This window comes from Mobula birostris, chromosome 16 (assembly GCF_030028105.1).
Source record: "Mobula birostris isolate sMobBir1 chromosome 16, sMobBir1.hap1, whole genome shotgun sequence".
NCBI classification, from domain to species: Eukaryota; Metazoa; Chordata; class Chondrichthyes; order Myliobatiformes; family Myliobatidae; genus Mobula; species Mobula birostris.
The window spans coordinates 21,047,535-21,075,130 of record NC_092385.1 but is presented as its reverse complement, the minus strand read 5'-3'; the positions used below and the strand labels follow the sequence as shown (position 1 = coordinate 21,075,130).

Below are 27,596 nucleotides of genomic sequence, written 5' to 3'. Positions count from 1 at the left end.
TTTGAGAAGTGATGTTTTGCAAGGACACTGAATGAGTGTTTATATAACTGTGGGGTTGTGCTGCTTGAACTGAACTGTTACAAACTGATCCTGTTATTTGCAAGTGAGATTATGTTTCCAACTTTTAAGCCATGTATTAAGAAGAGTGTTAAAGAATTCTTCGCCAATGCCTGTATACGTGTCTCCCACCTCTCCCCAGTCCATCAATTTTTTACAGGCTAGGGCCCTGTGAATGTTAGCCGAGTCCAATTTGCTGCCTATATTTTCTCAGAACATGGTTGGGAAGCGTCATTAGACAATTCAGGCATGGAAAACATTACCAATGAGTCAACTCCTATTCTTCCCTGTTTCTGGAAGTTGTCCTGGCTGTTTTTATTTCCATCCTCGGGCTAGGGAATAAAGTAAATTTTGTCCATAATTAATTCAGCACAACCTTGGCAGCAAACTGGCTAAATGATTTATATTGGAACATATAAAGATTTGCCCAGCATTAAGTGCTAATCTGTATTTCATAAGGGTTTATGCTTGGGCATTTTCCCTTCACCTCCATTCTGCTTCCAAAATATCTCCCCATTGGCCCTAATGTTTACCCTTCACATGTGTGGTTCGCGTACTAAACACTAACAACATAAGAACAGAAGCAGGAATCGGTCACATAGTCCATCAAGCCTGCTTTGCCCTCAGTAGAATCATGAGTGATTTGATCCTGGCCTTGGCTTCACTTTTGCATTGTTTCCCATAACCTTCAATTCCTTTATACAGTAGCCCAAATAACTCTTGTTTTGTCAACCTTATACAAACTTGAATATTCGGCTTCCGCGTGCTCTTAGGGTATAGAATTTTAAAGGTTCATGGCCACTTGAGAGAATTCCTTCCCAACTGTACTTCAAGTAACAACCCCTGATTCTGAATCTCTGCCTGCTTGTTCCAAAAGGAGTTTCTTCGCATGTACTTGTTCATGTTCCTTGTTTGTTTGTTTTCAAATATTTTTATTGTGAAGCAACATCAGCTTAACCACAACTGACAATGTCCTAAAGTACAATGCTTCTTTTTTCTTTTCTTTCTTATAACAACAGAATGAAAGTCAAGTGAATGTATGTATAGTAAACAAGCAAAAAGCAAAGGAAACCCTACCACTCCGTCTCCTTTCCCCTTTCCAGTCCTCCCCTCCCGTCTGTGCTGTTTGGGTCCTACTGCCACCCACACTTAGTTCAGCTGTCAATCTCTTCTAAATACAACAGTAATGGTTGCCAGATTTTTTCAAACTCCTTGAGTCTGTCCTTGATAATGCATCTTATCCTCTCTAGATGCAGAGTATCCATTAATGCAGCCAGCCATTGTCTGAGTGATGGAGTTTCCTCCTTTTTCCAGAACATCAGTATGAGTTTCTTTCCATTAAGTATGCCACAGGTCAGGAGTTGTTGCTGGGTAGCCTGGAATTTATTTTACCTTGCAGAAGTTCCAAAAATTATTAAAATGGGGTCTGGTATTATCTGAACTTTTAGTACCTTCGATAGGACCTCAGATATTTGCTTCCAATACTCTTGTATCCTGGGACATAAAGCATAACTATGTAACAAATTTGCCTCCGAGGACTTGCATTTCTCACACATTGGGGACACCTCTGGGAATATTTTATGAATCCTTACTTTTGAGTAATGATAGTCTATGTAGGATTTTAAATTGTATTAAACAATGCCTGGCATTGATGGGACAGGAGTTAACATACTCCAAAGCCTCATTCCATATAACCTCCTCTATCTCTGTACCCAACTCCTTTTCCCACTATTTTTTAATATTATCCATTGTTGTATGACACTTGTTTTGTATGGCATCATATAGATAGGCAATGATGTGTTCTGTCCCTAAGCATGATCTTAAATGATTATCTAATCTATCAGGTTCTGCCATCTCAAAACCAGAAAGATGTGATTTTATATAGTGTCTAAGCTGGAGATACCTGAACAAATGACTCCTTTGCAATCAGAATTTGTCCTGGGGCTGCCGAAATGATGCAGAAATCCCTTGTATGTACAAGTCTCCAACGCTGCGTATCCCTAATTCTTGCCCTGCATCAAAGGCCCCATCTACACATGAAGGAATAAAAGAAGGGTTCGCTGATATAGGTAGAAGAAAAGATAATGTTCTGAGTTCCAAATGCTTGCCCATTTGTCTCCACATCTGAATGGTGCTATGGATAATGGGATTGCCTCTGTAACAGGCTTTATTTAACCGAATAGGGGACATAATGACTGCCCCAATGGAATATGGTAGGCAATCCTCACGCTCCATCTCCAGTCATCTGGGAAGTACAACTGTGTCATCTATCCAGTATGCTATATGTCTAACGTTAGCAGCCCAGTAACAAAAAATAAAGTTGGGTAGTGCCAGCCCCCGACTAGTCTTATTCTTGCAGAGATGTTCTTTCCTAATTCAATGGGCTTCATAATTCCATATAAAAGGTAGAATTATCAAATCTAATCCTTTAAAAAAAGGTTTTTGTGAGATAGAGGGGCAGGTTCTGAGATAGATAGAGCAGTTGGGCAAGAGAGATCATCTTGACTGTATTTACTCTACCCACTAAAGAAACTGGGAGTGTCTTCCAAAATTCTATTTTCTTTTTAATCTTTTCAATTAGAGGGATAAAATTTGCTTCAGATAGAGACCTGTACTTTTTGGTTATTACAATTCCAAGGTAAGTAAACTTCTCAAGGGTTATTTTGAATGGAAATTGTTTAAGCCCCTCCTGTTCTTCTACTTGGACTGGGAATAATTCCCTTTTCCCCCAATTAATCTTATACCCTGAGAAAATGCCAAATAAATTGACTATTTCCAGCAAAACTGGAATAGTAATATATGGTTTCGTTACAAACAACAAAACATCGTCTGCATAAAGGGAAATTTTGTTGATCATATATTCTGCATTGTACCCATAAATTTCGGGGTGAGGATGTATAATCTCCGCCAGTGGTTCCAGGGCCAACGCAAACAATAAGGGACTTAATGCACAGCCCTGTCTTGTGCCCCTGTACAAACTGAATGATTCCGAGAGGGTCTGATTAGTTTGTATTTTAGCACTAGGGTTACTGTACAGTAGCTTAATCCAAGTTATAAATTTGTCTCCCATTCCAAATTTTTTCAAAACCTCATAAAGGTATTGCCATTCCATTTGGTCGAATGCTTTCTCAGCATCTAAACTTAATATTATAAGGTCTTCCTTAGGATATCTTGGGGAATGCATTATATTAAGAAGGCGCCTGATGTTATGGAAAGAATTCCTTTTAGGGGTAAACCCTGTTTGATCTGAGTGTACCAATTTATGTATCTGCTGTCTGAGTCTCCTTGTCAGCATTTTAAGCCAAAATTTTCTGATCCGAATTTAGCAGTGAAATCGGCCTATAAGATCCTACCTCCTCTGGGTCTTTGTCCTTCTTTGGAATAAGCGTAATAATGGCCTCGTTCAGGGTCTGGGGTAACCTGCCAGTTTCAAACGACTTTCTATACATCCTTACCATATAAGGTGCTAATAAGTCACTAAACTCCTTATGAAACTCATTACCTATTCCATCCGAACCTGGACTCTTGCCATTTTTCAGGGATCTTATTGTTCTTACTATTTCGTCATTTGTAATCTCTGCTTCCAAAGCCTGACACTCCGTCAGACTGAGTGAAGGTAGCCTACAAATGTCCAGAAATGTATGCACGCTCCCCGTCGGTACATTAGATTGAGATGCAAGTAATTTTTCATAATACTGATGGAATCCTTGATTAATGTCTTTATGTGACATCAATGGAGCGCCCGAGTCTGATTTAATTTGAATGGCCCGATCACTTTCCAATTTGCGTAGCTGACTTGCCAGCAATTTGTGCGGTCAATCACCAAGTTCAGAGAAGTTCTGTTTTGTAAACATAAAGGCTGTGCACATCCTTTCTAAAAGTATTTGGTTAAGTTTGTGTTTTAATGCTGAAATTCTGTTGTATTTTTCTGTGGATGGTTGTCGTGTATTCTCCGTGTCTAGTTTACGTATTTGTTCTTCTAGTTCTATTTGTTCAGCTCTACTACGTTTCTTTAGGGAAGACTGAAAAGAAATTATACTTCCTCTAACATAAGCTTTAAATGTTTCCCATAGTAGTCCTGGGGGTGTTTCACTATTATCATTTGTCTCAAAAAACAATAAAATTTGCGATTCTAAATACTCACAAAATTTTGGGTTTATAAGTAGCTGAGGATTAAACCTCCAATTTCTAAGTATTTGAGTCGATTCACCCAGCTGCAGTGAAAAAATAACGGGGCTGTGGTCTGAGATGACAATATTATGATATCTTACGTTATCGACTTGCGGCAGTATTTTGCCATCAAGGAGGAAAAAGTCAGTCCTAGTATATACATTATGAACTCTAGAGTGGAATGAATACTCTCTCCCTGTTGGGTTGAATAGTCTCCATATCTCACACAGATTCATATTGTCTATATATGTTTTCAGCAGGTTACTTGCCTTTGATGGTAATGCCCTCTGATTGGAAGATCTGTCTAAATATGTAACCAGAACAAAATTAAAATCCCCTCCAATAATCAGGTTAGTGCTGGAGACCTCTGGTATCAATCCTAAAACTCATCTCTAAAATTCCAGGTCATCCCAGTTTGGTTTGTAGATATTCAGTAAGGTAACTGGCATAGATTGTTTTTCCCCAGTAACTATAACATATCTCCCATCCTTGTCCGCTATTGTTGTTAGGTGATGAAATGGAACATTTCTGCGAATTATTATTGCCACACCCCTAGATTTCATTGGAAATTTTGAGGAATATATTTGGCCTATCCACTTGCCCCTAATTTTACAGTGAGCTTCATTCTTCAAATGTGTTTCCTGCAAGAAGAGCACATCGGCCTGTAGCGATTTTAGGTGAGACAGCACTTTACCCCTGTTCACCAGCTCATTAATCCCATTTACATTCTACCATTTACATTCCAGGAACAAAAAGTAATGTGATTTCTTGTCCCCTGACTTCTTACCATCTCGGTATTTAACATCTGTATGATAATGTTATTGATCTGTTCTGGACCTTGTAGATCTATCAGTCATTTGAAATGAATGGATCCTAAAGAGCACTTCATACCCCTGTCCCTCCCTCCCCCCACAACCCCCACCACCCTTGAAAGCTCAAAATAACCAACAAAAAGAACCATATCTCCGTACACAAATACACCTAGTCAAAACTCTAGGAATAACTTCTTGATCTCTAACACTTCTCTGAACCAATTTAGTACCTCCCCAGTTATATTGATGGTCACAAAGCCAAATCTGGCATCAGAATGAAAGAACTGAGGAAAACTAGCAAACAGAGATTATTGAAGTGTTAAAGTAAGTGTGATTTCTCAAAGCTATAACTTACTCTAGCACCAGAAAGTCTAGCATCATTAACAACATATTCCTCATACAACACCAGTTTAGACCAACTCTTATTACAATCTGTGCACTCATAGGACCTTAATCCGACATAGTACAATCCAAATATAACTCAGAGTCCTGTTTTCTACAGGGACTGGAGGCAGGGCCTCATTAATGTTTGAAACGTTCACAGTTACCTACTGCAGAGTTTTACTTGGGCCATCTTCATTCCATAAGGGGTTTCTTCTCACTATGCACAGACACTTCTCAGCATTTCTCAAATGACGTTCCACATACCGGCAAGCTTCTTCTGGATCTGCAAATACCGCCTCGGTTCCAATAATTGTCACTCATAGCTTCACGGGATAGAGGAGGCCAAACTTGACTCAGAGTCTATCCTGCAGCAACCTCCAGACCGGTGTGAAAGCCGCACGTTGTTTAGCTACTATGGAAGGAAGGTCTCTGAAGATCTGAATCCTTTGTCCTTGATATTGTAGATTCTTGGTACCTATCGCCTTCTGCATTATTATCCATTTTATTGAAGTGGAAGGATTCTAATCCATCTACGGTCTTTTATTGGCTCTCCTTCATTATGTCCTGTTTAAGTTTAGAGAAAATAAGAAGTTGGACATTTGATACATCCTTTAAATTTGAGCAAATCTGGCAACCTTTTATCCAGTATTTTCATTTAATTTGATTTATTACTCTTTCAATCATTTCTTGTTCCGAAGTTCTAGATTTGATCAGAAAGTCTTTCTCTTTTTTTTGGTTGTATCCTCAAAATGGACTGCCCAGTCCCTTTTTTTTTGTTTTATTTTTCTGTTTTCTTCTATAATGTAGTGGGGGTGTTTTTCTTTTCATTTAAAACCCAATGTTTTTTCTTTTCTCTTCATAAACTGATAAGAAGAGAATTGCTAGTTTCATTTTTTATTATATATTTTATACTAGTTTAACAATATCTATGATTTTGACAATGTCTATCTTAATCTTGGTTTATATTGTTACTGATATATATATTTGAGATAATTCTCCTCTGATTGTATTTATGCTCCTTTTAAATCCATAAAAAGATTAATGAAGAAAGAAAGTTTTTTGAGGAGGTTACCAGGAAAGTGGATGAAGAGAAGGCAGTGGATGTTGTCTACATGGACTTCAGTAAGGCCTTTGACAAGGTCCTGCATGGGAGGTCAGTTAGGAAGATTCAGTCGCTAGGTATACATGGAAAGGTAGTAAATTGGATTAGACATTGGCTCAATGGAAGAAGCCAGAGAGTGGTGGTGGAGGACTGCTTCTCTGAGTGGAGGCCTATGACTAGTGGTGTGCCACAGGGATCAGTGCTGGGTCTATTGTTATTTGTCATCTATATCAATGATCTGGATGATAATGTGGTAAGTTGGATCAGCAAATTTGCTGATGATACAAAGATTGGAGGTGTAGTGGACAGTGAGGAAGGTTTTCAAAGCTTGCAGAGGGATTTGGACCAGCTGGAAAAATGGGCTGAAAAATGGCAGATGGAGTTTAATACAGACAAGTGTCAGGTATTGCACTTTGGAAGGACAAACTAAGGTAGAACATACAAGGTAAGTGGTAGGGCACTGAGGAGTGCAGTAGAACAGAGGGATCTGGGAATACAGATACAAAATTCCGTAAAAGTGACGTCACAGGTAGGGTCGTAAAGAGAGCTTTTGGTACATTGGCCTTTATAATTCAAAGTATTGAGTATAAGATTTGGAATGTTATGGTGAGGTTGTATAAGGCATTGGTGAGGCCGAATTTGGAGTATTGTGTGCAGTTTTGGTCACCAAATTACAGGAAGGATATTAATAAGGTTGAAAGAGTGCAGAGAAGGTTTACAAGGATGTTGCCAGGACTTGAGAAAGTGAGTTACAGAGAAAGGTTGAATAGGTTAGGACTTTATTCCCTGGAGCGTAGAAGAATGAGGGGAGATTTGATAGAGGTATATAAAATTATGATGGGTATAAATAGAGTGAATGCAAGCAAGCTTTTTCCATTGAGGCTAGGGGAGAAAAAAACCAGAGGATACGGGTTAAGGGTGAAGGGGGAAAAGGGAACATTGGGGGAGGGGGCTTCTTCACACAGAGAGTGGTGGGAGTGTGGAATGAACTGCCTGATGAAGTGGTAAATGCGGGCTCACTTTTAACATTTAAGAAAAACTTGGACAGGTACATGGATGAGAGGTGTATGGAAGAATATGGTTCAGGTGTAGGTCAGTGGGACTAGGCAGAAAAATGGTTCGGCATGGCCATGAAGGGCCAAAAGGCCTGTTTCTGTGCTGTAATGTTCTATGGTTCTAAGGATTACATGGGCAGAAAGAGGATCCCAGGCAGATGGTGAGTGGTGAAAATGAGAAAGCTGTTCATTGTTTCATCGTAAAGGAAACGGATGTGGAACAAAGTCAACAGAAAGCAAGCTTATTGTTGCAGTGGAAGCATACGGTGATGAGCCAGACTGTGATTTTCATCCTCAGATAATGATAACACTGCAAAGTGGGGAGGATGGTTTCTGGGAAAAAGGAAGGGAAGACAAATTTGATGGGGAGTTGGTGACCATGAGTTTTTCAAGTTTATGATCCTTGAAAGAACCCTGAGTAAGGCAGGGGTTTCCAACCTGGGGTCTACAGACCCCTCAGTTAATGGTAGGGGCCCATGGCATCAAATAGTTTGGGAACCCCCTGGACAAAGGTGAATAAAAAATGGAACTACAGACTTGGGGAACAGAGATTCTGAGTTGGTGCTATTACACAATGAAGTCATGAGAATCCATGTGGTGATGTATGGCTTTGGTGTGGATCTTAGGATGCAGTGAGTAGTGTGATGGGAAAACTACTAAAAACCTTGGAGATATCTGCAATTATGAATGGATCTATCTGGTAAGTGACGTATGTGATTTCAGTCGGAATTCCTATTGAATTAGTTGGATCTCAAGACTTTTGATGAGGAAGAGGATGTAGCTGTGAAAGAGATTTTGGGAAATGGATGATCAAATTCAGGAAAGGAAACAGAAAACAATAAAGATGAACAAGGTTAAGGAAGATGAAAATCCTTTCAGAGCCAAAATGGGACATTCCTGGATGAGGGGTGGCAGCAAATTTTATACTAATAAAAAAGCAAAGATACTTTGCTTGAAATCTGCTCAGGAAAACATTAAATACTCAGGAGGTCAGATAACATTGCTGGAGGGAGAAAGAGTCTAGTGCTTCAGGCTGATGACAACTTTCTGGTCCAATGCAATGACAGCGATGTTCCTGATACAATTCAGCTTGTGGTCAAACGTGTCTCCTTCATACACTATTAATAGTGGAGTATAGTTGGCCCTCCTTATCCGCGAGTTCTGCATGCGCGAATTCAACCAACCGCGAATCGAGAAAACCCGGAAATGCTCTTCCAGCATTTGTTGTTCGAGCATGTACAGACTTTTTTTTCTTGTCATTATTCCCTAAACAATGCAGTATAACAACTATTTACGTAGCATTTTCATTGTATTAGGTATTATAAGTAATCTAGAGATGATTTAAAGTATACGGGAGGATGTGCGTAGGTTATCGTGGATCGGGATCGGAAAAAAACCAGAAGTTCTCTTACTAAGTAAGTCAGAACAGGTACATCCGGTATTATTTAGCATCAGTTAGTCAAACGTTTGTCTTAGTATATAGTATATATTTTACTTTTCTATGCATATAAAACACTCAATAAACGTATGTTTCAGCGCTGGGCTTGGGAACGGAAATTTCCAAGTTCAATCCAGTGACAGATAGCTCCCGAGCCCGCTCTCCATCCGTGCGGGGTTGATGTGAAGGATCAAAAACCCCAGACCCCAAAACCCAATAACTAAACCACTGCATTGCTTAGTAATAATTTTAGCTTTCATCGGGGCAGGGCCTTTCTCACTTTATCCTTTAAAATTGTTCCGATCGTTGACCAACTGTAGCCTAACGCTTTTCCAATGACCAATGGCGTTTCAGCTCTTTCCAATCACTTTATTATTTCCACTTTATTTTCAATTGTGATTGTGATTATTTTTGTGAACAGAAACACTGTGGATTCAGAGCTCCTAATGTCCACCGCACTGAGACAGGTTAAATTAGGTCTGGGGTTCCGCTGGGTCCCAAGATCCACCGCATTGAGACAGGTTTTTTGATATCCGCGAGGGGTCCCGGAACCAATCCCTCACAGATAAGGAAGGCCGACTGTACTTGTTGATGATAGTGTATAAAAATCAAGGACAATACGGAGATCTCTCCTGGCAGCTTCCCAGTCCCAGATACTGTGTTGTAGGAATGGACTACTACATCATCTGAAGGATTGTAAATTGAGCTGAAGCCACAATGTTCAGCCCTACTCTGAACTTTGGGTCTAGGTTAGATTGGACAAGTTATGCCGAATATCATGTTTTGTGCTGTGTTATTCTAACTACATATCATGGAGCAAAAATCATGGATGAAGATCATTTGACCTATTGATTGCCTGCAGAGACTTTTGGAGCTGTGTTGATTGCATGTCATTGCCCATAGACAATTACTTTGTTATTTGATGAACCAGTTACCTGACCACCGTTTTACCAGTGTCCAGAATTTCTCTCAGAGCATTTCAGCGTTGCACTGAGTTAGCCATTGTCTTGATGTCCTGGGCAGTCACTCAAGCTTCACTTTTGAAGCTTAGCTCTTGTTTGGACCAAAGCTGTAACTAGGTGAGGAACATGTCGTTCTGCCAGAACCCAAAAGAACAGATTGTTGTTCAGTTAAAGTGCCAGTAGATTGCAGTGCTGTGGAGTTCCTACATCATTTTGTTGATCATTGGGAGCAGCTGACGTGATGGGAATTAATGAGGTTGAAGATATCCTATTTTTGTAGAATCCTCATAAATAACTATTTTTTCGTATTGATAAGGATACCTTAAGAATTTTAACATCCATTATTGGAATGGAAAAGAATAAGTTAACATTTATCAGTTATCTATGGTGCTAACTTTTTAAAAAATTTTGGATTTGCCTTTTCAAAAGACCTTTGATAGTCAGGATGCGTGTCCGCCCCTCCCTCCCCATCATTCTCAACACAGGTGCCCCCCAGGGCTCTGTGCTAAGCCCATTGCTGTATACTCTGCTCACACATGACTCCACAGTCATGTAATCACATTGTGAAGTTCACCAGTGAAGCAACAGTGATGGGGCTCATCACCAACAATGATGAGACTGCCGACAGGGAGGATGTGGAAGAGCTCGAGGCCTGGTGCCAAGCAAGTGACCTTTTCCTTAATGTCAACAAGATAAAGGAGGTAGTTATCAACTTCAGGATAACTCAGACCACTCATACCCTTCTTTACATCAGCGTCACAGCAGTGACAACTGTGAGCAGTTTCAAACACCAAGGAGTGCAAACCTTGTACAACCTCTCATGGTCCCAGAACATATTCTACACAATCAGAAAAGCTCACCAACACCTCTACGTTCTGAGGAGGCTGAAGAGAGCTGTACTATACGCATCAATACTCACATCATTCTACAGCTGTGCAGTAGAGAGCATCCTAACATGCTGCATCACTGCTTGGTAGAGAAACTGCTCTACAACGGGCAGTCAAAATTGCCCAACACATCACCGGCACCAACCTACCTGCCATCAAGGACATACGTACAGAAAGGTACCCAAAAAAGGCAAGTGACGTAAGACCATAAGGTATAGGAGCAGAATTAGACCATTAGGCCTAGTGAGTCTGCTCCACCATTGCATCATGGCTGACCGATTTTTCCTCTCCACCACAATCTCCTGCCTTCACACCCCCCCCCCCCCCCCGGTATCCCTTCATGCCCTGACCAATTGAGAATTTATCAAACGCTGCCTTAAATATACATAAAGACTTGGCCTCTACAGCTGCCTGTGGCAACGAATTCCACAGATTCACTACTCTCTGGCTAAAGAAATTCCGCCTTATCTCCATTGTAAAAAGGACACCCCTCTAGTCTGAGGGTGTGTCCTCTGGTCTTAGACAATCCCACCATAGGAAACATCCTCTCCACATCCACTCTGTCAAGGCCTTTCACCCTTTCATAGGTTTCAATGAGGTCACCCCTCATTCTTCTGAATTCCAGTGAATACAGGCCCAAAGCCATCAATCATTCTTCATATGATAAGCCATTAAATCCTGAAATAATTTTTGTGAACCTCCTTTGAACCCTCTCTGGGCCCAAGACTGCTCAGAATACTCCAGGTGAGGCCTCACTGGTGTTTTATAAAGTCTCAACATTACATCCTTGCTATTATATTCTAGTCCTCTTGAAATAAATGCTAACATCACATTTGCCTTCCTCACCAGATTCAACCTGTCAACTAACCTTGAGGGAATCCCGCACAAGAACTCCCAAATTCCTTTTGTATTTTCTCTCCATTTAGAAAATAGTTAACCCTTTCATTTCTTCTACCAATGTGCTTGACCATACGGTATTCCATCTGTCATTTCTTTACCCATTCTCTTAATCTGTATCCTCTGTATCCTTTGTACCCTCTCCACTTTCTCAAAGCTACCTGTCCTTCCACCCATTTTCATACCATCCGTAAACTTTGCAACAAAGCTATCAATTCTATCATCCAAATCATTGACATATAACGTAAAATGAATCGTTCCCAACACAGACTGCTGTGGAACACCAATAGTCACCAGCAGCCAACCAGAAAAGGCTCCCTTCATTCCCCCCCTTTGCCTCCTGCCAATCAGCCACTGCTTTATCCATGCTAGAACCTTTCCTGTAACACCATGGGCTCGTAGCTTGTTAAGCAGCCACTGACTTGTGGCACCTTGTCAAAGGCCTTCTGAAAATCCAAGTATACAACATCAAACGATTCTCCTTTGTCTATCCTGCTTGTTATTTCTTTAAACAATTCCAGCAGATTTGTCAGGTAAGATTTTCGCTTGAGGAAACCATGCTGTCTACTGCCTGTTTTGCCATGTCCCTCCAACTACCCGGAAATCACATCCTTAACAATTGACTCCAACATCTTTCCAACCACTGAGGTCAGACTAACTGGCCCATAATTTCCTTTCTTTTGCCTCTCTTCCTTCTTGAAGAGTGGAGTGATGTTTGCATCATGAGGGATCCCACCCACCTTGCTCATGGAGGCTATGTAGCATCAACACCAGGGCCACCTGACTCAAACACAATTAGTTTCCCCAAGCAGTAAGGCTGATCAACACTTTCACCCACGATCACTATTTTATCATCTCTTCTCAGTTACCTCCTGTGTCTAGCATCACTTTATGTACATACTTTGTATATGAGCTATCTTATATATTTACATTTATTGTGTTTTCCATTATTGTGTTCTTTATCATATTGTGTTTCTTTTTGTGATGCATCAGATCTGGAGTAACAATTATTTCATTCTCCTTTATAGTTGAGTACTGAAAACTACATCACACAATCTTGAATTAAAAAAAACATGTACAGTGGCAGTGTAACAGTTAAGTTAATTTAAGTACAGTATCTCATATTCTGCATCCACTCTTCAAAACATCTATGGAAGTCTCCCTGGCTTAGTGATATTCACTAAGAATCCTTGTACACTAAACTTCAGACTTTAAATCAAGAGTTAATACTTTGCTGCATCTGAGTTGCTGGTGCATGAACTAGGTCATGGATAGACTCTGGGCTTGGCAATTCCAATGCAGCTCAAAATTATCTGGTGCTCTTGGCAAACATCATGATTTTTTTTCCATCATCTATCCAAAGGCTGTTAAATGTAGTGTAAGTACTCAACGTTATCTTGCTTAAGCTGAATAGTCACTTGGGAGTAAGTTATCTACTTATGACTGTGCAATTGTAGAGAATAACTGGAATGTGCATAATGTTGTATGCACGTTTGCATCTATTGTGAGAAAGAAACGGTTATATAAAATGCAAGCTGTTCAGTCATTTGCTTAGAGGGTAAACAGTACATGAGGCAAAATTGAAAAATCTACTTCCCTGCCATTTTTATCCCCTTATTATTAACTTAGAAGGTGAGACCTTTGTCTTAAGATTAGTCTGTTGTTTATCTTATTTTGATTCATATATCTTTAACTTGAAATGAAAGCTGAATGTGATCTGTCAAATATATGATGTCTCAGAGATTTCAGTTACAGTTGATGCATCAGACTTTTAACTTCATCTTTGAATAAAGCACTATTCGTTGGAGTACTCCGGGCTCTTGTCCTAATAAGTTATTTGAATAAAACATTGTTTGCATGTTGCAGAACTCAGTGATAGTATTTTTGGATTTGCTTTGAGCATTCTGGGCTCCTGGTCTTTTAGAATTTTCTATGGTTGGTCGGATTTGTAGTGGCTGACTAGCTTTAGACAAACTTGCAGAGTAGATTTTTGGATGACATTGAAAGGTTTCAATGTCTTTAATTCTGGCATAGGAATAAATAAATTCTTCTTCAGAGGCATGGGAAGTAAAAGTGCCATTTACAATCTGTTCAGTTCTTTTTACCTCTTGGGTGCAGTTTGAGATTGCCCGATAATTTCCTTTTGGTAATTGTATACTGCATTAATTGAATTTAACACTTGGATGAAAAAAGAGTGTAAAAAGATATATACTTGACATTTATTGAAACTTACATGTTCAAGGTTAGACCAAGAGAGCGAATGGGTTATTGAATTGAGGAGAAGAGGATAAATTAATTTAATGGCTCAAATCTTTGAAACTGGCTTACTAACTAAATGTATTCTTTTAAAATAAATGTGGGGAAACTCAGAGTGGAGACATGGTTAAAAAAAGTAGCCAGGGTGGAAAGTAAAAGTAACATGAGTAGTTGTGTCGAATTATTTGTGGCTACATATTGACAATTGCATATAACTTATACAATTGAAAAACAAGTGCACACACACTCAGCGTTCAGGTACACCTGCTCGTTAATACAAATATCTAATCAGCCAATCGTGTGGCCCCAACTCAATGCTTAAAAGCACACAGACATAGTCAAGAGATTCAGTGGTTGTACAAACCTCAGAATGGGAATGAAATGTGATCTAAGTGATTTTGACAGATTGTGGGGGGTGGGGGTGGTTTGAGTATCTCAGAAACTGCTGGTCCCCTGGGATTTTCAAGCACAACTCTAGAGTTTACAGAGAATGCTGCAAAAAAAATTTTAAAAAGACATCCAGAGAATGGCAGTTCTCTGGGTGAAAGCACCTTGTTAATGAGAGAGGTCAGTGGAGAATAGTCAATGACTCAGATAACCATGCATTACAACAGTCATGTGCAGAACAGCATCTCTGAATGCACAGTGTTGAACCTTGTTATATTCAGTAGCCACTTCATTGGGTACAGGAGGAACCTAATAAAGTGGCCACAGAGTGTCTGATTATGTTAAACATGTGAACATATTCAGGAAAGAGTAGTGAGTAATAATATTAAGAACAAGAATAGTGTTCAGATTTGCTTTGGAATAGTCATAGGGTGTAACACGCACAAGATGCTGAAGAAACTCAGCAAGTCAGACTGTGTTTATGGAGGGGAATACACAGTCAGTGTTTCAAAGATATGACTGTGCCCTGTCCCAGAGCATCGACTGTTTATTCCCTTCCATAAATCTTTCCTGACTTGCTGAGTTCCTCCAGCGTTTTGTGTGTGTTGCTCAAGATTTCCAGCATCTGCAGAATCTCTTGTGTCTATGACCTTGCAATGATTGGTGTGTGGCTGACACTTCTGTTGTGGATGATGGGGGTACGTTTGGAAGAGTGCTGTATGTACATTTTGTCCTTTCACCCCCTACCTCTTGCCAACACAAATGTCTGATTCATTCCCATCTCTGCCCATTGATTTTCTGCTCTCTCCTGCCGTGTTCTGATCAAACATAAAGTCGTGTACTCTAGGCACCAGACTCCAGGTTCTCGTTGTGTGCGTGCAGAGCCATTGCATTGGGGAGAAGGGGAGAATGGAAGTATGACGAACTACAGCAATGTTTAAACTCCCCTTGACATCTTCATGAGTTGTCATTCCCTTTACTGGCGGCTGGCTTGTAAATCTACAAGCCTGCTGAAGATGGGTGGGTTTCATGACCTGAAGAATCTGGGAACCTTTTTTCTGTGTGTGTGTGTGTGTGTGTGTGTGTGTGTGTGTGTGTGTGTGTGTGTGTTTGGGGGGGGGGGTCCCATCATTTTTTACAGTGATTGTGCCTGAAAATGCCACATTTGATCATGCTGTTGGAGAAAAATTGATATGTTGCTGCCGGAGGAAGGTGTCTGCGTGTGGCATTCTCTCTCTCCCCTCTCGCTCACTGCTCTGGAAGGAAGGCCCCTGCATTCGAATGGTCGCTCTCTTCCTCGATGCTGTCGGAGGATGGTGTCAGATCCCTGTGCGTGAGCAAGATTTAATCAATGCTGTGTGTGGATTGGACTCTGTAGTTCATGTTATGATGTGTTTCTGGTTTCTGGTTACTTTTTTTCGTTGTTATTTTGGGTGATTTGGAGGGTAACGAACACTGAGCCGAACTGAATCTGCCAGGACTCCTTCTATTTTGTGTTTTATATTCTGTGTTTTTTGCTCATTTTTTGTTGCCATTTGTGTAATTTGCTTTTTTTTTGCGTGGGGGGATTTATGTTTTCCTTTGAACGGGCTTCATGGTTTTTTTTGTTTCGTAGCTGTCTGTTGTCTGTCAGTATGGCTGCACTTTGTTGCCAGTAGAGATTCCTGATTATTCTTAGATCTTTTCCATCGATATTAATATCTTTAAGCATTTTCATGATGACTCTGTGTTTCACTGTGTCAGAGGCTTTTGTGTAGTCAATGAAACAGAAGTATAGGTCTTGTTGTACTTCTATTGACCTTTCGATAATATTCCTGAGAGTATGAGTGGCGTTTGATGTTCTCTTGCCTTTGACAAAGCCGCACTGTTCTTCACTGATCTCTGGTTTAATTTTGTTTCTTATTCTGAGCATGATGATTCTGAATTGAATTTTTGTGAGGTGGCTCATTAAACTAATTGTTCTGTGTTGTCCACACTCTGTTGCACCTGGTTTCTTTGGCAATGCAATGAATACTGACTTTAAAAGATCTTCTGGTACTTCGCCACTGTTATATGTTCTATTCAATAAGATTGTTAATTTCTCCACACCAAAACCTTCTAGCGCTTCATATAGTTCAACCGGAATGTTATCTGGTCCTGATGATTTCCCCTCTCGCATTTTCTTCATAGCATGTTCCACTTCTTCTTTCAATGTTGCTGGGCCCTCGTTGTTGCCAATATCAAGGTTGTCCTCTTGGCCTTTGATAAAGCGAGGAGTCAGACAGGGTTGTGTTCTATCACCCCTGTTCTCCCTGTGCAGTGAAAACATCATGAGAACCATACAAGACCTACCTGGAATAAGTATAGGAGGATACAATATCAACAACCTCTGCTATGCGGATGATACAGTACTGATAGCAAACAGTGAAGTAAATCTACAGAAACTAGTATCTACCATCAACACAGAGAGCAAAAGACATGGCCTAACCTTAAACAAAAAGAAAACTGAAGTAATGGTAATATCAAAGAAACCTGATATCCCAAACTGTAGGATTGTACTGGGAAATGAAATCCTGAAACAAGTTCACAACTTCAGGTACCTTGGATCATGGGTAACATCTAATGGCAAATGTGAAACAGACATAAAAGCAAGAATAGCAATGGCAAGAACAGCATTTACAGAAATGAGAAACATCCTAACGAACAAGAAAATAGCAACTGGCATCCGCCTTAGAACTCTCAGCTGCTACATTCTTCCCATATTGATGTATGGTTGCGAGTCATGGACCATCACAAATGCAATGGAACAAAGAATCAATGCAGCAGAGATGTGGTTCCTCAGAAGAATGCTATGCATATCATATATGGAAAGGATAACCAACGAAGAAGTTCTACAGAGAATGAAAACAAATCGTACATTACTTAAAAAAAATCAGAAAACAGCAATCAAAGTTCTTTGGACACATCATGCAAGGAGAGACATTAGAACATTTAGTTACAACTGGAAAGCTGGAAGGAAAAATAAGCAGAGGCAGACAGAATGAAAATGATAGATGGAATAACATCATGGTTGAAGCAGGGGAGGCAACAACTACAATTCGGTGGGTCAGGGACCTTGATGGATGGAGAGACATGATTGCCCACGCCGAATGGCAAGGCACCTGAATGAATGAACTGTCTGTGGGGAAGACGAATTTTAGGATTGTATACTGCATACATACTTTGATGATAAACGTACTTTGAATCTTTGAATATAATCTTGTGGCAAACTCATCAAACTTTCTACAGGTGCTGAATAACAAAAAAAAACTTTGTTGGTATCTCTTGCTTATAGGGATAGAGTCCTCTTCATATTTTGTTGTATCAACGTAAAATCTTGTCTTTAGCCCAAAACTGCAAAGGAAATGATGGGGAACATCAGTTCAATGCAGGTTGTGTCCAGTTAGACAAATGAAAAGTAATTGCCTCCGATTTATTTTCTCTTGCTGCACAAGAACATTCCTTTCTGAGAATAGCAGAGCAGTATAATTGTGGGAAAGTACTGCCACTTATCAGGGGCCGACTAGTGTCAAAGTAATAATACACAAGTACCAAAAATGTTCTCATAAACAGTCATTAGACTGAAATGTTAATTTTCTGTCTCTCACCACAGATGCTGCCTGACCTGCTGAGTATTTCCTACATTTTCTAATTTATATTTTAGATTTCAAATATCTGCCTTTTTTTTGCTTTTCCATTACCAACTGAGCACCTTTGTTACTTGTGGATTTGACTGTCTTGGTGATTAGTGCCATTTTTCCAACCCCTGAGAGTTTGAGGTTGTCTAATTTTTATGTATCCCAATCCTAAAATGCACCAAGTCTTCCTCATCCCTCAGTTCTGCTTTTATTGACCTCCTGGTTAACCAGCATTTGAATTAAAAATTCCAGCCTTTATTTCACATTCTCTCCCTGACTTTGACCCTCCCTATTATTCTCAAACTTCACTATCCATTGGTTATCCAGTCCACACCATTAGTATTCTGAACTCTAGGTCATCATTGAATCCATCTGCTCATCCACTGGTGGTCATGCCTTAATCTACTGATTTCCTTGCTCCTTGAATACTTCTGCCTTTCTGTCCTAATTTTCTTATTGTAATATTTTTTTATGCTCTGGTGAAGCACATTGGGGCATTTTGGTTTGTTTAAAGATGCTTTATTAATGTATCATTAGTTTTTTAAACACCTGTTAACACTGTTCCAGTATTATAGTGGGAATTTGGCGAATTTCCTCACCCAGCATGCTCTACTCAATCATCCAAAACACCAAACTTTTTTTTTGTGGATTCTTTGATCTTTGTGGATAAATTTGAGTAGAATTGACAAAATTGAGACTAATAACTGGAGCCTAACAATTGGATTCAACATTTTCTTTGGAGACAATTCTTAATTTCACTCTGGAAACTGGGGAATGGCAAAAGGATCACAGTTTGGGCTCAGCTACTTGCAACCCATTTCAGTGAGTTCGATAAGCAGGACAAATATTTTGGGTCGATCATGATCCAACATTGGAGTCCCAGGTCTTTGGAATCCTCTTGGATGTAGGTTTGTGGATACATTCAGGAATTGACTGGGGTGGATTTAGGCACTGAGGGTGGGTGGGAAAGACAACTTGATTTATAAGTTCAGCCACAATTTCAGTAGATGGCAGAGTAGGCTCAGAATGCTGTATGGCTGACTCATTCTTATTTCTTTAAGTTCTTAAGCATTAATCTAAATGGCCTGGGTAGTGGTTGGTATGTTGCACTGAGGAAAAGATAAAATACTGTCTGCTTTTTGTGGTATTTAAACAGGTGTTCCCAGAGGAAGCATAGTGGGATAATCACCCACAGCCCTGTCAGTAAATGAATACATTTCCACAATGGAGCGTCCACCAAAACAAAAGATGTAACCACACCATTCTTCTCGTTAAGAAGACTGGGACTCCATATTTGTTACATTTACATTGGAAACAAAACAGGATATTCTTTCTCCCATGTGATATTGAGGTTGATGAATTAACATTATAAAATTTTCCTCTCATGGTGATTTTCTGAGCCAAACTTAATCATATCAGCACTAAACTTCCTTATAAATCTATAACACATTATAGTACAAATCTGAGAAATAAATCAATTTTTGATGTTTAGGCAATGATTTTGAAAGAACTGAATGATCAATTCTATCAGTTTCCAATTATAAAAGGCAAGAAGTAATATGAAACAGGATTCAAAAATGATGAAAAATCAGATAATGAAAATGTGCTGAAATGTTAGGTGGCTATCTTTACAGCAAGTGCATAAAGGACAAATGAATTAGAGACTGTATGAGCCCTTTCAGGATGCACAGTTTTACCTCTGCCCCTGAAACTTTAGCCTTCATTCTGTTTTGCCTTAGCCTCAGCTTTGAAACTTTGAAGTTTAAAATTTCCTTGATTTGTTTAAAAACTCAGAATAAAATTGTTTAAAAGATCACCTTGCTTTGCAGTAGATAATTTTGAGTATATTCTTGAAATTTTTTTGACTGGTTACTTTTATATGAAATTAAACTAAGCTTTAGTTTAATTTCATTCTTTATCTGTACTTTGTGTGTGATTGTGTTGAGCATTTCCGCTTTTCACACTGTCATGTCCTGGCAGTCGTGTGGCATCTGATGTGCTCAGGTTGGTTTTATGTTGTCTTTCCTGCCATACACAGCAGAATATTCCAATTCTTTAGTAATGGAGACATGTAAGTGTATATGTTTGTATACTGTATTTAAAGTAGATACTTACTTTGTAATATGATTGTAACTACTCCATGGGAGGCATATTCTAATTCTTGTGTAGTCTTGTTAACTTTGTGAGTGATTAAAGGTGGTACTGTATGTGTGCACTCGGCCGGGGGCCGTGGTCGAGTGGTTGGCGACTTGGGCCAGCTCCCCCACCGGACTTAGTCTGGTGAGGAGGGTGTGAGGACACCCAGCAGGACTAAAAGAAACAAAATCTGACAAAGGGCGGATGAGCTCCTTGTGAGCCAACGGCCATCTTCCGTGGAAGAGATTAAAGCCTCACCATGTATCTACGAATCGTATGCTATGCACCTAGTTAGAAGAGACATGATGAACTTGAGCGCTGCACCGTGTGCCTGGACCTGCCCAAGGCCTCCGCCTAAGGAAGGGCCAAGCTCGAAGAAGCGGCCGCGGCTGGAGGCCGTTACGGCCTCGGGCTCGAGTTTGGCGGGGGGTGGTGCCAAGGCGGCCAGCGAGAACAAACTGGAGGAGAGGCTGTACTCGGTGCTGTGGCAAGATCGAAGATGATGGAGGTGCATAGCTGCCAACCTGGGATTCGGGACGGCACCCATTGACTGACTGACTGACATTTATATACATTTTTGTTTCTGAGGAAAAGATATTTAGTGAAGGTGGCTGACCATCACTCCGTTCCCCGTTTCCACACTGTTGTCAATGCAAGGAACATTAGGTGCTCATATTATTATAAATTGTATGTCAGAATTAACTTGGAAATATTCCATATGGGAAAATACCTTGTACTTGCAATTGGTTTTTCATTGTTCTTTATTCTTTGTACTTGATTCCATTGTATTATCTTCCTTCTACTTGAGATTGCTTTTTCATTGATTGCAACAATAGCTTTGAAGCTTTATGGTGCCAATAGATTAGGTTAGGTACTTGGGTTATATCTATGTGGATGTTTGTATTGCACAAGCAGTCGTGAGTTATGGCTCTAGCCAAAATGTTCATCGTTGTGATGTTTTTGCCAGTTGCAGCAGACCAGAACTATTCGATGAAGACCATTGCTTGAACATTTATAAAATGAGGTGCTGTATTGTGAACTTGTTCCATTGGGCTTCATCAATATAGTCGATTTTGGTTGATGCTTCTAATATTGTTTTTGAGGACGAGGGAGTAGTAGGTGAATGTGTGACTGAAAACGTTTGGAGAGAACATGTTTTAGTGTTGTTCCTGTCTTTTTAAAATTTCTCTGACCACTGGAGCCTATTCTTCATTTGCTAAACTTTATGTTTCATTTTATACTTGCCATCGCTACAGCTCTCCCTTCACATTTCTTATTTAATTTGCTTTTATTTATTTCAAATTGCTTCCATTTGACATGTTTATGGTAGCTCTTTCCAATTTAGCCACCTCCTACAAACTCAAAATTTTGCCTTGGTTTACAGAGGCATGAGAGAGGAGCTTGCCCAGGTGGATTGGAGGAGGATACTGGCGGGGACGACGGCACAGCAGAGATGGCTGAAGTTTCTGGGAATAATTCACAAGGTGTAGGATAGATATGTCCCACAGAGGAAGAAGTTCTCAAATGGCAAGGGTAGGCAACTGTGGCTGACAAGGGAAGTTAAGGACTGCATAAAAGCCAAGGAAAGGGCATACAAGGTAGCAAAAGTGAGTGGTAAGTTGGATGATTGGGAAGATTTTAAAAGGCAACTAAAAAAGCTATAAGAAGGGAGAAGATGAAATGTGAGGGCAAACTAGCCAATAATATAAAGCAGGGCACTAAAAGTTTTTTTCAGTTATATAAAGAATAAAAGAGTGGTGAGAGTTGATATTGGACACTGGAAAATGATGCTAGTGGTGTAGTACTGGCGGACAAAGAAATGGCAGGTGAACTTAATGGGTACTTTGCATCAGTCTTCACTGTGGAAGACACTAGCTGTGTGCCAGAGGTCTGTGAGTGTTAGGGAGCAGGAGTGAGTGCCATTGCTATTACAAAGGAAAAAGTGCTTGCTTGGCAAACTCAAAGTTCTTAAGATGGATAAATTAACTGGACCAGATGGACTACATCCCAGAGTCCTGAGAGAGGTTGCTGAAGAGTTAACAGATGCATTGTTCATGATCTTTCAAGAATCACTTGATTCTGGCATGGCCTCAGAGGACTGGAAGATTGCAAATGTCACTCCACTGTTTAAGAAGGGAGGAAGGCAAAAGATAGGAAATTGTAGGCCAGTTAGTGTAGCCTCAGTGGTTGGGAAAGTGTTGGAGTCTATTATTAAGGATGAAGTTTTGGGGTACTTGGAGACTAATGATAAAATAAGTCAAAGTCAGCATGGTTTCTGGAAAGGGAAATCTTGCCTGACAAATCTGTTAGAGTTCTTCGAGGAAATAGCAAGCAGGGTGGACAAAGGAGGGGCAGTGGATGTCATTTACTTGGATTTTCAGAAGGCCTTTGACAAGGTGTCACTCACGAGGATGCTTAATATGATAACATCCTTTGGTGTTAAAGGAAAGATACTGGCATGAATAGTGGAATGAGGTAGCAAGTGGGAATAAAAGGGACCTTTTCTGGTTGGTGGCCGGTGACTAGTGGTGTTCCTCAGGGATCAGTATTGGGACCACTATTTTTCACATTGTTTGTCAGTGATTTGGATAATGGAATTGATGGCTTTGTGGCAAAGTTTGCAGATGATATGAAGAGAGGTGGAGGGGTAGGTAGTGCTGAGAAAGTAATGCAATTGCAGCAGGACTTAGATAAATTGGAAGAATGGGCAAAAAAATGGCAGATGGAATACAGTATTGAAAAGATATGATAATTAATTTTGGTAAAAGGAACAACAGTGTGGACTATTATCTAAATGGGGAGAAGGTTCAAACATCAGAGGTGCAGAGGGCCTTAGGAGTTCTTGTGCAAGACTCCCAGAAGGACAGGTTGAGTCTGTGGTAAAGAAGGCAAATGCAATGTTGGCATTTATTTCAAGCAGAATAGAATACAAAAGCAAGGAGATAATGCTTCGCCTTTATAGTCAGGCCGCACTTGGAGTATTGCCAATAGTTTTGGGCCCCATATCTCAGAAAGGAGTGTTGTTATTAGAGAGAGTCCAGAGGATGTTTTCACTGGAATTTACTCACTGGGGGTTTCATTGAAACCAACCAAATGTCGAAAGGACTAGATAGGATGGATGTGAAGAGGGTGTTCCCTATGGTGGTGATACCCAGAACTAGAGGGCACAGCCTCAAAATTAAGGGCCAATGTTTTAGAACAGAGGTAAGGAGCAAGAGGGTAGTGAATCAGTGGAATGCTCTGCCACAGACTGCAGTGGAGGCCAAGTGTATGGGTACTGTATATTAAAGGTGAAAGTTGATTGTTTCCAATCGGTCAGGGTATCAAAGGTTAGGATGAGAAGGCAGGTGCATGGGGTTGAATTTCTTATGAATTATTTGATTAAATGATTTAAAGTTCACAAAAGTTTTCACTTCCATGTTTTCCGAAAGATAAATTTATTTAAAAGAGATGCAACTTGAATTTATTTTGAAATTATGCCAAATGTCTCATTAGAAACCCAAAATGAATGCACATCTGCCACTCTTACAGTCCCAGAGTCATCAGTGGTTTCTTAGAAATGGTTTCATGAATATAGACTAGCAGGGTGATCCAGCAGATTGTGCTGCTTTGGGCACAAGGGTTTGATCCAAACCTTGGGTGCTGCCTGTGTGAGAAGTCTGTATGTTCTGTTAATGTGTGGGTTTCCTCTGCATGCTCCGATTTCCTCCCACACCCAGTGATGTGTTGGCCACTTAACTGGATACTTTGAAATGCTTCTCTGTGCAAATTAGTGCCAAAAGAGTTACAGGGAAGCCGATGGGCTCGTGTGTGAGAGAGTACAGGTTGTAGTGGTGCAGGAATATAATGAGAGGGGGCATAGGACTAATGGGATTGACCTGTGTAGTGTAACTAATATTTCAATAATATTTGAATAACCTTGTGCATATATTGTTTAATTAAGCATTCTTCTTCATTTAAATAATTAATTATGGGTTATATGTAAAAATATGTTAGTTACATATGTCATCAGGTTACTACGTGATATGTGTGCACTTTGCTTAAAGTAAACCCAAAGTTAGACTCATCATTGCGCATTCCTGTCTATCTTCGAATTAGTTTAATGTTTTGAAGTTACAAAACCTAACAACCTGATTGGCTGAATGACTATTTTCTATATGGTTATGAATATAAGTTAACAAACAAACATAATGATTGTTGCATATTTTTAAAAATGTGCCTTGTCGCTGACTTTTAAAAATGATGTGGGGAATGAAAACATGCTGAGAAACATAAAAAATCCTTTCTGTCTTTCTACAAGTTTAATCATGTTTAAGCTTCTAAATTCAGATGCTTCAATGCATACCAGATGCAACCCCAAAGTAGTAGTCAGGTTTTGTTCGTGCTTCCAACTGGTTTAACAGATATATCAGCCTTATTATGTCAAAATGTCTCCAAGTACATCACACAGTTAATTAACTTTGTGAAATCCATTCACACTTATGCAGGTGGAATGTTCAAAATCTTGTAAAAGAAATATGTACACTTCAGTTGTATTTCTGAGCAGTTATTGTGAACCGTAGCATTTTTAACCTCTGGGGTTTGAAAATTGTGCACTCGTGCCAACAGCAGGGATTAAGATGAAAAGAAGAGCTTTCCCATCTTGACAGATCTGCTGAAGAATTAGTCAAATCCTCAGATCTTTCATTTCTTAGGTGATGTCTTGATTTCACTTGTCAGGATTGGTTTAAGGGTGAGTAATGCCTGGCTCAGCTTGCAACAGCCTCACAAGAACCCACTTAGATTAAAATTGCAAGCAAAACACATAAAAATTGCTGGTGAACGCAGCAGGCCAGGCAGCATCTATAGGAAGAGGTACAGTCGACGTTTCGGGCCGAGACCCTTCGTCAGGACTAACTGAAGGAAGAGTGAGTAAGAGATTTGAAAGTGGGAGTGGGAGGGGGAGATCCGAAATGATAGGAGAAGACAGGAGGGGGAGGGATGGAGCTAAGAGCTGGACAGTTGATTGGCAAAAGGGATATGAGAGGATCATGGGATGGGAGGCCTAGGGAGAAAAAAAGGGGGAGGGGGGAACCCAGAGGATGGGCAAGGAGTATAGTGAGATGAACAGAGGGAGAAAAAGGAGAGAGAGATAAAAAGAAAAAAAAACATTAATAACAAATAAATAAATAACGGATGGGGTATGAAGGGGAGGTGGGGCATTAACAGAAGTTAGAGAAGTCGATGTTCATGCCATCAGGTTGGAGGCTAACCAGATGGAATATAAGGTGTTTTTCCTCCAACCTGAGTGTGGCTTCATCTTGACAGTAGAGGAGGCCGTGGATAGACATATCAGAATGGGAATGGGAAGTGGAAATAAAATATGTGGCAATTGGGAGATCCTGCTTTCTCTGGCGGTCAGAACATAGGCGTTCAGCGAAACAGTCTCCCAGCCTGTGTCAGGTCTCGCCAATATATAGAATGCCACATCGGGAGCACCGGACACAGTATATCACCCCAGCCGAGTCACAGGTGAAGTGTCGCCTCACCTGGAAGGACTGTCTGGGGCCCTGAATGGTGGTGAGGGAGGAAGTGTAAGGGCATGTGTGGCACTTGTTCCGCCTACAAGGATAAGTGCCGGGGGGGGGGGGGGAGATCGGTGGGGGCGGGGATGAATGGACAAGGGAGTCGTGTAGGGAGCAATCCCTGTGGAAAGCGGGGGGGGGGGGAGGGAAAGATGTGCTTAGTGGTGGGATCCCATTGGAGGTGGTGGAAATTATGGAGAATAATATGTTGGACCCGGAGGCTGGTGGGGTGGTAGGTGAGGACAAGGGGAAATTGAGTTTGCTCACTATTTGTTAGGTTATCCTCGAGCTGCTATATGGAACTAAGCTGGCCAGTGGTGTAGTGGCATCCACAGTGGACTTCGAGGCAAGTGGTCCTGGGTTCAAATCCAGTCAGCACCTCACACGCTTTCCATCTATGGGTTGAGTGTCAAGCTAGCAAACGAAAAACAGACAAAATGCTAAAGAAACGGCAAAGTTGCTTCCCAGTGCACCACAGGGTGCAGAAAGGAACAATAAGTGATATGAAACTACTTTGTGTCATATTGTCAAGTAAGGAAAGAAAGCACAGATTGCACCATTAACACTATTTGTCACAAGCTGGGTACATATGAACAATAAATATACATAATTTTGTTTTCAAATCTTTATACAGTGTGTAGCAAACTTTTAATAAAAATGGATTATGTGGATAGTTCAACTGAGCAAGCTGTTCTTAACAGATGCTGAGTGATGATCACTGATGCTGTGAATTGGTGAGAATACTTGTAGAATAATTCCTGAGGCACTGTTTGTTTTGTATTCTGAGTTATTTGGGCATCCTCGTCAGTTTACAGGAATATCAAAGGTGATGCTGAAGGAATTTTAATAAGCATTGTTCATGCACAGCTCACAGTAGCGAACACTGCAACAGAGGACCCATATTTTGATGTGAATGAAACCAGAACCTTGGCTGCCTCTTGTGGTGGTGCAGAAAAAAACATTATTCCACAGCATAGTTAATAAAGCAGAATATTTTGTGTTGCTTGTCCTTAAGCTTCATGAATAAGTTAAAGATTGAAACAAATTTAACACCTTTTCACTGGATGTTAACATAAAATCCCCTGTACTGTGACATCCAGTGTTCTCCACAGCAGAAGGAACAGTTACATAATCAAGTTCAAGTTATAAATAACTGCTCATCCAGAAACGAGACTTCAGTGTTACAGAACAGAACTGGGCTATACAGCCGTTTGGAGCTGCTCTGTTACTCTGCACCAGCCCTGCAGATCCAATTCTGACAACTGGTCTTTTCCTTGTTTACTGTAATACCTTTACTTAACACAAATGCATCCATCTTGTATTTAAAGTGGACAATTTACATAATGCTTACAAGATTGCTGCTTCTAGATGTGTTTCAAACTTCAGTGCTGATAGGCCTGGCTTTGACCTTCAGGCTCTGCCCCTAGTCCAGGGTCCCAAATCTGCAGAAATTATTTCTCTACCCATTTGTTGAGAAGTTCCCACAACCAATGCTCTCGCTTTAAGGAGTCTTTATCTTTGTTATTTAATGCTCTCGTTATTTATTGCTGTTTATTTATATTTGAATTTGCAGAGTTTGTTGTCTTCTGTGCTCTTGCTCTTTCATTGATCCTGTTTACAGTTACTATTCTATAGATTTGCCAAGTATGCCTGCAGGAAAAATAATCTCAGGGTTGTATGAGGTGACATGTATGTAAGAAACATAGAAAACCTACAGCACAATACAGGCCCTTTGGCCCACAAAGCTGTGCTGAACATGTACTTACTTTAGAAATTGCCTGGGGTTACCCGTAGCCCTCTATTTTTTGAAGCTCCATGTACCTCTCCAAGAGT

The 27,596-nt window shown here is 40.3% G+C and overlaps 1 protein-coding gene across 2 annotated transcripts in view; it reads left to right on the top strand.

Annotated features, from left to right (window-relative positions):
* The window catches only part of fgd (faciogenital dysplasia), a 267,818-nt gene that overhangs the window by 24,465 nt on the left and 215,757 nt on the right, over positions 1-27,596 (top strand). The window lies entirely within an intron of this gene.